The sequence below is a fragment of the Prosopis cineraria genome, unplaced genomic scaffold (assembly GCF_029017545.1).
Source record: "Prosopis cineraria cultivar Desert tree isolate PC_DT_omini unplaced genomic scaffold, ASM2901754v1 PC4, whole genome shotgun sequence".
Taxonomy (NCBI): Eukaryota; Viridiplantae; Streptophyta; class Magnoliopsida; order Fabales; family Fabaceae; genus Prosopis; species Prosopis cineraria.
The window spans coordinates 10456925-10467901 of NW_026555335.1; the positions used below are offsets into that span (position 1 = coordinate 10456925).

At 30.1% G+C, this 10977-nt stretch overlaps 1 pseudogene; it reads right to left on the bottom strand.

The window, feature by feature from the left end:
* Positions 1–1423: 1423 nt before the first annotated feature.
* LOC129308834 (protein tesmin/TSO1-like CXC 2) lies at positions 1424–10347 on the bottom strand (annotated as a pseudogene).
* Positions 10348–10977: the final 630 nt, after the last annotated feature.

Consider the following 10977-nt stretch of genomic DNA (forward strand, 5'->3'; position numbering starts at 1 on the left):
ATTACTTTGACAACAATGAAAAATCCAAATGACAATCCTAGATCCACTTAAGCCTCCATAATGAGCTCTATTCTCCAATCTAGTAATATCTTATCTCTCATTCATGATAACTAAGTCATTTTAATTAAAAACATTATAATTTTCTTCTCTTTTGTGCATTTTTGTGGCTAAATTATTGTGATTATATAATTTCCAAAATAAGTGTGAGGAAATTAGGTGATACTCCTTTTTTATTTTTGCCATTGAATGTCATTTAAGCACATGTTTTTATTATATGTAGTTGAAAAGAACACGTTATGAAAGAAATGTATTTTACATGCTTCAAATTGTGTGAATATAACTTGGCTTTGGTTGACATTTGACATCTCTCGTCATGGTATGCCACTTTATAGATATTAATTAATCAATTCCAATACTCTTAATTGTCCAATGTATCATAAATAAGAAGTCAATGTTAGAAATAAAGTAATAACTTGGTATAAAACATATAACAATAGTTGAATGTTTTCAAATTAATAAAAATTCAAGGTTTTTAAATTATTTTTTGAGGACTATGATCTTTTGGATCTTATAGTCATTCTTTTTTCATTTAAAGCAAATTCCTTTTAAATGAATAAGTTATAGTAATCATTGATAACATGCAATGAAAAAAATTGATGTAAAATTATTTTTTAGTGTAAATTAATTTGAACCATTTTCAACTTTTTTCAATTAAAACAAGATTAATTATTGGCTTATCATTTTAAACTTATTTTAAAAATTACTTTAAAATTTAATTGATCTTAATTGAATCATAATTACGATTACAAAAAATATACTTAAAAATATCATGTGCATCACAAATTATTTTATTTAAAATTTAATAAGAAGCATTATTGTAATATTTATAAATTTTAGTTTGGAATTAGTGTTGCCTTGCAAATGTCAATAGCTAGCATTAGAAAATTTATTTTCACCAAATAAGAGTTTATTATAAATAATTATTAAGCATTATTATTTATTTAATTTTTTTTTTTTTCACACCCCTTACATTACACTAGTCACATACTAGTTCTTTATAAAATATAAAATCTCTTCTCTATTCTTTGGAAAAACAAAGTTTATTAAAATTCACAAATTCTCAATTTCAAAAGATTCATTCCTCAGAGCTAATTTATTAGAAATAAAAAAATTTAAACATAGACTTTATTGTCAAGAGAGATATATCTCATCTTAACCTAGCTAGAAGTCATCTAAGGCCAATTCTCCAAGATCTAAATAAATTAGAGAAATGGAAAAGGCTAAAAATGGCAATAATTACAGCTAAAACATTATTTCCAATGGCACCTGACATTGGCCCATGTGGTAAGGGTGGCCTGAGGCATGACTAATAGAATAATAACCTAGTTCAAATCCTCCCATGTAACCCCACACACACATCCAGTGCAAATGAATAGAAATCAAAGGGCAAAAAGGGATTATCTATTGGTAAGGGTTGGGAAAAGGAAATGAAGGCATCAAATTGACATTACTAGGCATCATGTTGATGCATGTGACAGAAGAGCCATCACCACCTTGGTGAATATCTGGTATTTCCAGCTCTGGCATGCTTTGGAAGTTATATTCAAACTTCGGTTGACTATGGACAATAACTTTTTTACCAGGTCTTTGGTTTGCATGAAATCCATAATCAATTGATTGATGAAATTACTTGGAGGTTTTCTCCTTGATGGACCACGCAGTGATGGAGCCATTGATTTGCTTCATAAAAATCAACCATGACAGATAAGAAAACCTTGGTTCTACAATTTAAAAGTTGAATTTTTATAAGTCTGCTTTAGCAAACCTGCAAGGCCATGAAGGTGTTGGGAAAGGAGTAGCAGAATCTGGATGGCCTTCATTATTCAGAGTTTCAGTTATCTGTGAAACTTTTTCTGCCATAAGCACTTCACAGCGCTCGTTTCTTTCTGTTTCAGTTCCTATTCTTAATTCAGAAGAACCTGAATAAGAGAGATGGCATCAAACTCTGAGAAGGAATAATATCATATAGAAAGATTTTGAGAGACTTACTATAATTTCTCCCATATGTATTCTTGCATCCTCCACATCTACATCTATGGGAGCAACCAACTCCATTCTTCAAAAGGAAACAACAATCAATAGTTCATACGATAACAGAATTTAGAAGCATGCGGGATTCAGCAAAATTAAAAACCTGATAACATTCACAATATTTCTTCTGGCACCTAGATTTCTTGCAATTGCATCCTCTCCTGTGTCGTGTTGAAGCTGGAGCTATGTTGGGGTCAACCTGCATAAAACAAAGAGAGAGAAAGAGAGAGAAATAAAATGTCACAGGTGATTCATCGCAGTGATGAGCATAATTTAGTTTAATTCTAACCCCAGTTTCAGATAGAGAATCAGCACTTTGATGACTTTGGGAGCAAATGCATGAGGGTTACGAGATTGAATCTCCTGGCGAGCTGAAAGCACAGTGTCTTCATTAATTGGCTTGTTAGAGCAGTTCTTACAGGAACAAGCTCCCATGCAGTAGACACTTGAAGCAAAGCACTCACAATAACTGATACAAGGAAACCAAAAGGAAAGAAAAGAAGAGTCAATAAAAAAGGTATTGAACTACCTATAAATAATCAATGGTACAAGACAAAAAATGAGCGCTTCTAAACTTACAGCTTCAAACACTTTGCACTCCTACATTTGCAGCGCTTGCAACCTTCACCTACAACAGCAGGCTCTGACTTTCGCCTACAAGCTCAACTTGGGATCAGAAATAATGGCATGGAAATTATTGAGAAGAAGCATGTCTAATTAATAATAGTGACACTTGCCTTTTCCTATTGTAGCCACCATCAAAGTCCTTCCTCTGCATCCTAGCCATGCCAAAATCTATGTAATGCTCCACCATAGAGTGATGTGTTACAGAAATTTGCTGAACACAAAAGACAAAAATGCTTTTTAGGGTGACTGATTCATTCAACACAAAAAATGGAAACAAGAAAAAAATTGCAAGTCTCACCATTAGTAAATCAGAGACAAAGGATGAAAAAAAATAAATCAACTGACATGTAAACTAGTGACCTGTTATGCTATGGAATTAAAATAAAGCTAAAGTTTATTTTTAAAACCATAATGTGCCATCTTTAGTTTGGTATGCCATAGTATTGGCATAATAATAAATTACAAACAATAGCAAATATTTTGCAAGAATAAAAAATGCTAGCTAAATACAAAAAGATGAATATATTGACAATCAGGCTCAAAAAATGGAGACATTATCTAGTGGGATCAAGTTATCATCAAATAGTAAAAAATGCTACTCATGGAATATGAAATTGATAGTTACTTACAAAACAAGCATAGTTAAAATATCCACTATCTATGCATTGAAAAGGCAAAAGATGTAACTGCATGCTCAAAAGATAATACGCATAGTTCACTTTCTCACCTCATTATCCATTCTCTCATTGAGGTTGCTAGGCATCATAACAAAATTGGAAAGACCATTCTGCATCTGCTCGGTTCTTGTGACTGCTTCATGCGGTGAGTCAACAATATGCAAGTTACTGAAGGTATTTTGGGGTAATTGAGGCATAAAATTGACAGGTGTAATTGTGGGATTCAATGACGTCTGCATTAGACCCTCACCAAGAGCATATGTTTCATTGCGAATTAGACTCTCCCAATCATATCTTCGCCCTTCATTTTCCAGTACAGGTCTAAATAGTCCAACAATAGACATTGCCTCGTCATACCCAGAGCTACCACCACAACCATATATTGAGGTTTGTGGTATGTCAAGTGTGCATTTTGGGCTCAATTGCTCAACCAAAACATTTCTCATGGAATTCCCTTGATCAGTATTTTCCAATAGCCCACCTAAGTTATGGTGTGCATGATTTGCGTATGAAAGAGCAGCTTCACCCGAACTGATTTTGATCCCATGTTCCGATGAAACATATGGTTTTGGTGCCTCCAAAGGACTATGGCTATAAATGAAGTAGAGCTAACTATTAGAGTTGAGTCACAACCACATGAGAATCTATACAGAAGCATGTGAGTTTGGAACTCACTGACAAGGACGTACAATAGCAATGAACAGAGGAAAAATCACAATTACCTCTGGAGGATTCTACATTCCTTCTTGCGACAAGAGAAATGAGGTGATGTGAAAACAGATGGTGGGGACCAAAATCTGAGAGAGCTTGATTCCTGAGGATGGTGAACAGGCTTGTCTAGTTTTATTGGAGAAAGTCCATTCATATAGTTGAATACAGATGAATCCTGCACACATAGGGACTTAGAAATATCATCAAACTCAAATAATAAAAGGATGCATGAAGCCATGTACCCGAGATTCAACATCATCGTTTACTGAATTTGCCCAACAAGAAAAAACATGAAGACAAAAGGAAAGACTGAAGCGCCAATAGCAACCAACATAATATTGGAAAGCCTAAAGGATAAAAAAAAGGAAAGTGGTCTCCAAAACATAATACTGCAAAGCCTAAGTACAGGACGAGAACGTGAGTTATTGATGATTATGATTTAAAAAAGAAATCCATAGATAACAAAGAAAGCAAGGTTCTTTTCAAACCTAGAGCAAAAACACACAAATTTTATGTCGGTCGAGACTGGTTCCTTTCAGGTCTTTGAGATTAAGCAACAAGCTCCATATCGTTATAAAATATAAAAAATGAAGTGACCATAAGAGTCCTGTATGCTTCCACTAACAACAAGAATATTGCAAAACCATAGCATCAAAATGTTGCAGTTCCTTTCCAAGTGTTCTAATTCCCACTGAAATAATCCTATCCGCTTGGAGATTGTTAATGAGCCTATAATTTGTGTAAATTTTATACTACATGTCCTTTTGAATATTGGCCATCTCATTCTTAAATTTGGCTCCAACACTAGTGGTGATAGCTTGGCAGAGCTTACATTCCTGGATTGAGCTGACAGAAATACATACCCAAATTGCTTTCCAATCTAATTAATATAAGCAGTGTGTGGAGCTTCTAACTCTCCCTACAGCACTGTAATGCTTGGCGAATCCAAATGCGGAAGGCTGGAGAGGCTGAGGGAAGAGCAGTGGCAGAACCTGCCTCAAAAGCTTGGGGGGCCAATTTTCCAAAAATTAATATTATACATAATTAATAGAATTTTTAAATATTTATTATAACAAGGAATATATAAATTAGAAAATATTAGATGATAAATTGTATATAATTACTTATAATGTCAACAAAACTTTAAAAATATAATATTTTTGTGTGTGTGTGTTGTATCAATTCTTTAGCTACGCTATTCTAAGTCTTTGATTAGTAGCTTGTGAAGACTTTTTTTAGGATGAAAATTCAATGGGTTCGAACTCAAAACCTGAAGTTAAGAGGATCCCTTAACCTAACTAGTTAATCCAAGTACCCGGTAAATTAATATTGAAAATATACAACAAATAAAATGATAAAAAAATAAATTCCAAATCTCAATTCCTCCTCACATCCCAATATCAACTTCATTACTGGCCCTCTGTCTTCTTTCTCGGCGATCATCATTTCACCATCGTTACCCTCTCTTCTCTCTCTCAACTTCTCACCTTCATCTACTTCCTCCCTGGCGACTCTCTCTCTCTCTCTCTCTCACCACTGTCACCCTCTCCTCCTCCTCCTCCCCCCTGACACTATACTACTATGAAAGGACCCCTGATAGGTCCACCACTGGTAAGAGTTTGATATTGATTGCACACTGTTTCATAATGTGCGTTTGATCCTTACAGATATTTAAGCGGTTATTGAAAATTCTTTGTTTTTAACCCTATTGGTACCACGGATAAAGAAGAAGAAGAAGAAGAAGAAGAAGAAGACAAAAGAAAAGACTGAAGCACCGATCGCGACCAATATAATATTGGAGAAGTCCAAAGGATTGAACCTGTAAAAGAACGGAAAGTGATCTCCAAAACATCATATTGCAGAAGCCTTAATAAAGGACCAGAACGTGAGTTGTTGATGATTAAGGTTTAAAAGACCACAGATGATAAAGAAAGCAAGTTTCTTTTCAAACCCACAGCCAAAACACAAATTTTTGAATGCATGAACTCAGAGAACAGAGAAAATAAGGGTTTGATGAACCTGACCTCAAAGTTAGAGAAAGGATAGGGAAAGGGGTTGGAATCTTGTGGCGCGTCCATGTTGAGAGAGATTTGAGACTTTAGAGAGAGGCATTCATTGCTCACTGCTCTGCGCAAAGGCTGGCTTTGATCCTTCTTCTCTCCGAAACAAAAGGGCGGGAGAATATTTTCTCCAAAATTACGTCGCCGATTCTCCTTCCCAAAGCCATGGATGGAATTAAACCAAACTTCTTATTCCAACGGTCGAGATTGTTTTATATATACTTATATATTTGTAAATAAATATTTATTTATACATAAAAGATATACTTCAGTTATATATATAATTTTTTTATAATTCTCTTATCTTTCTGTCTTATTTATATTTACTTATATATGATCATATATTATCTTAATATGTAAGGATAATACAATTTTTAGTCCCTTAAATTTATCTCAACTATCAATTTAATTTTTTAAATTTAATTTTTATTAATTTAATTTTCTTAATTTTATTTCAATTATTGATTTGGTTCTTATTATTTAAAAAGGTGATTACACATTAAAATTTTTTGACATGGATAATATAATATTAATGTCAGTCATGTAAATTAATAAAAAATATACTCTCTTTGTTAAAAAATATAAGGCATTTTTAAGGGGTTAGATGTTCAAAAATATAAGATATTTTTAGTCTTTCAAGGTATAATCATTACTTCTTTTCAAAAGTGTTTCTATTGATAGTGATTTTATATTTATTGTAGGGTGTTTAATAGGATTAAATATAAAAAGATATGATTAATTGATAAGTATGTAATTATTTTATTAAGGGTGATATTTAATTAAAAATATTTTACATTTTTAAACAAAAAAATAATTATTTAAATAAAAAATAGATTATGAAATTTTTAAAAACAAACAAGAGAACAAAACACAGTATAATAGATTATATGAAAAAAAAAATTAATTTAAGATTAATTTGTTTTTATTTAGCTAAATATATATGTCAAGTCATTAATATATTTTACATATTAGATTATTTTGAGAATTAATTTACATTTTTAAATTTAATGGACTCACATAGTAATTTAAGAAAATATAAAAGATTGAATCAAGGAAAAATGATAAAAAAATCTATTTAAATTATGTAAATGACAGATTGATCTCATAAAATGATATAATTTTTCTGAAGTCTCAAGGGATGTTTCTGTCATTAGAAAATTATAGAAAATGACACTTTTACCCTTATTTATAAAAAAAATTCATAATTTTTCATTCATACTTTTATTTATATATTAATAACTTTTATTTCTAAATTTGTAACAATTTAATAACTATTTGCAAGTCCTGATTTGTAGTATAAGTTTTGATATGCATCAGGTGTTGAAAATTTATAATACAACTTTTGTTCCTATATTAACAATTTTTATTTTTAAATTCATAATAATTCAATAGTCATTTGTAACTCCGCATTTGCAAGTCTTGATGCATATTAAGTGTTGAAAATTTGTAACTTTTTATTTAAACTTTTGTTCCTCTATTAACAACTTTTATTTCTAAATTTACAATAATTTAATAGTCATTTGCAATTTCTCATATGCAGGTTCTGATATACATTAAGTGTTAAAAATTTATAACTTTTCATTCATAACTTTTATTCCTATATTAACAACTTTTATTTTTAAATTTATAACAATTTAATAGTCATTTACAACTCTAAGAATTTTTAATTTTTTGAGGGCCATTTGGTCATTTTCTTTATTATCCTAATAACAAAAAAATCTCATGAAACTTCAGGAAAATTATGCCATTTAGTGGGACTAATATGCTAGTTATATAATTTAAATGAATTTTTTTTCATTTTTTCTTGAATCAATAAAAATTAATTGAGGGACCAAATAATTGCAATTTCATTATCCCTACTAATATATATATATATATATATATAGATAATTGTTCATAAAGATTGGTATAAGAAAATGAGATAACGATTGCAGCGTATAAAAAATAAAAAAATATTGATAAAGAATGTAATTTAAGTTAAAAAAAAAAGAAAGAACTTAATCTATGATAGAAATATAAAAGATATAAAAAAAATTGACTATTCATAAATTAAGAAACGAGACGTCTTGATTCACCAAACTTGTGAAGCTAACAAGGATTCAAAGCAATTTTAACCAAGTTGCAACATGACACGTGATTAATAGGTTGATCGAATTTATGAAAGGACTGACTAAAAAAAAAAAAAAATTGGACAGAAAAGTTGGGATAAATGTGGAAGAGTATTAGAATATTTTGATTTAGAGAAAGATGATTAATGAAATGAAATGTATTTATTTGAAAATAATATACATAAATAAAAATAAAAAATAGGTCAATTTTTTCTCTTATTTTGATAAGTAGAGTGTGGGTATGCAAGTAGACCTGCAAACATCATTTTTTGTTTGACAGGCATGCAATTTCAGGAATATAATGTTGCAATTCTTTACAATCACGTTAGCATTAGTTTTTAAAAAATAATAAAAATATTTATCTCTAAAAATCTTAGAAACCACTCTACCTCATTCCTTATTGGCTAGGGGAAAAAAATCTCGCTCTCATTCTTGTATATTTTTTCCCATTATCTCATCTATTGTTGTAATTTTTCAATTAATTCACAATTTTGAATTTTAAATTTAAAAATTTTAAAAAGTTTCAAGCATCATACTTTATCAAAAATATACCAAACAAGGCCTAATATTTTTTGTACTTTTCATACCCAAAAATGTACTTTGACAATACACTTATCAATATTGAATAAAAATTGTATCACCGTTTCATTCACATATCAAACATATTAAAATCTTATGTTTTTTGGCCCCATCAAAAATTATTCCACGTACCAGATGAGACTTAATATCTTTTATAATTTCTAAACATGACCAGGGTTTTAAGGAAAAAAATCTAAATGCTGTTTTTTATTTGCAAATATCGTCAATTTTAATGAAAGGATCTACTTGTCTTATGTTTACCAGAGGCTATACACATGTACTCTCATTAGAAAATTTATAGTGAGTGATAAAGAAGAAAGGCATCCAAATTTTATAATTAAAGTAAAACACGTGTATCCAATAAAAATATGACAATTGCACTCATTCACTCGTCTACGTTTATTATGTTTTTGTTTGATCATTATTCATGACCCGTTGAATTACCTTTTTTTTTGGATTAAAATATATTTCTAATTTTATACTTTTTTTTTAAGAGTGTTGAGCACTCTATAGTAAAAAATAGGGTGTTTTTTCCTCTAAACTATTTTTAAGATGAGCAAAAATCTTCTTTCATTAATATATCACTAACAGAGGAGTCTTTTACTCCTCTAAAAAATAATTTAAAAAATATTTTATTTATTAGTATAAGGTACTTAATGTTGCTCGAAGAAAAATATAGTATAAAAAATGTGCATTACTCCTCGTTTTTTCAAGACCACTAGAAATATTTAATTTAAAACTATAAAACGTTTCATTACATTAATAGATCAAAATAAGGGCGAGGTGAGATATAAAAAGTTCTAAAAATAGTTCAAGTATTCAACCAAAAAAAGTTAATAGATCAAAATAAAATTTAAAAAAAATCATATAATATATTGATTAATTGGAAATGAAAATAAACATCAAATATGAATATTTTTTTTTTATAAAACTATCTATCATTCAACCAAACCGATTAACAAAACAAAACAGAAGACAGTTCTAAATCATGATGGTCCAAATTAAAATAACTCTAACTCTATTTCTTCAAAACTTGAAAGCATTACATGCATTTATGAACATGATAGTTTTGCTTTTGCACCTTTGCATTTAAAGATACCAGGCGAACAGGTAGATTTGTGCCTTAACTTTTTTGTTTTTGCCCCTTGGACGTGGAAGAGAACTCAGTTAAGCATGATCACACTGACCTAACAATCAAGGGTTTTTTGAAAGACCCCAAACTGTTTTCTGGCGATCCATGACAATCGCCTTTATCATTCTTGGGTGATTTATTTAGACACTGTGCTTCAGACATTACTTAAGGCCGTTTCCTTTTGAGGGTCGCCATTAACTATGGTTTGGACAATCTGAAGCTCCATTTTCACAAGTAGAAATATTTACACTTTGATCCCTGGAAATAAATGTTTCAGCTGCTGGCTGAGGGAGCCTTGCTTCTTCTTCATTCAATCTATCAGTATCTTTAACTACTGCTCCTGGATGGGGATCACCTTCCATTATGTACTTATTTTACCAAAAACATTGCCATTAGGTTTTCCTTCATCCTCTTTTTCTTCGATTTCTCTCCTCTCGCATGGTGGAAAGCTCTCGTTTTGCCATTATGATTTCCGAGCATCCACCAGAAAGGCTACGATCGAAGCTTGACCTCTACTTAAAGTTATATCTTCCCAGCGGGAACCAACATTTCTTTGTTCTGGTAAAATCACATTAGATATGGAACAATCCATATAAAAAGAAGCAAAACAAAAGGAGGAAGGGGGGAAAAAGTAACTAAATACTGTTATTATAAATATAGAAGGTAAATGTTGAATTTTTAAATATATTTAAAAGTTTTTGTTATTTTTATATCACTAAAATAAAATAACATTAAGTCATTTATATATTATTATTATTTTAAATGAGTGGCTTAGGATATTATCTTTATTTTTAATATTATATTTATTAAAATTAAAATTATAAAAATTACAAAAAAATTGTATTAAATTTAAATTACCCAAAACATATCTAGATGGTCAATTTATAAAAATTATAAATATTTTAATTTGATGTTAAATTTGACTATTCAAATTAAATCTGCACTAATGATAAACTATTTATTAAAAAAATTATAAACTCAAAATACTAATG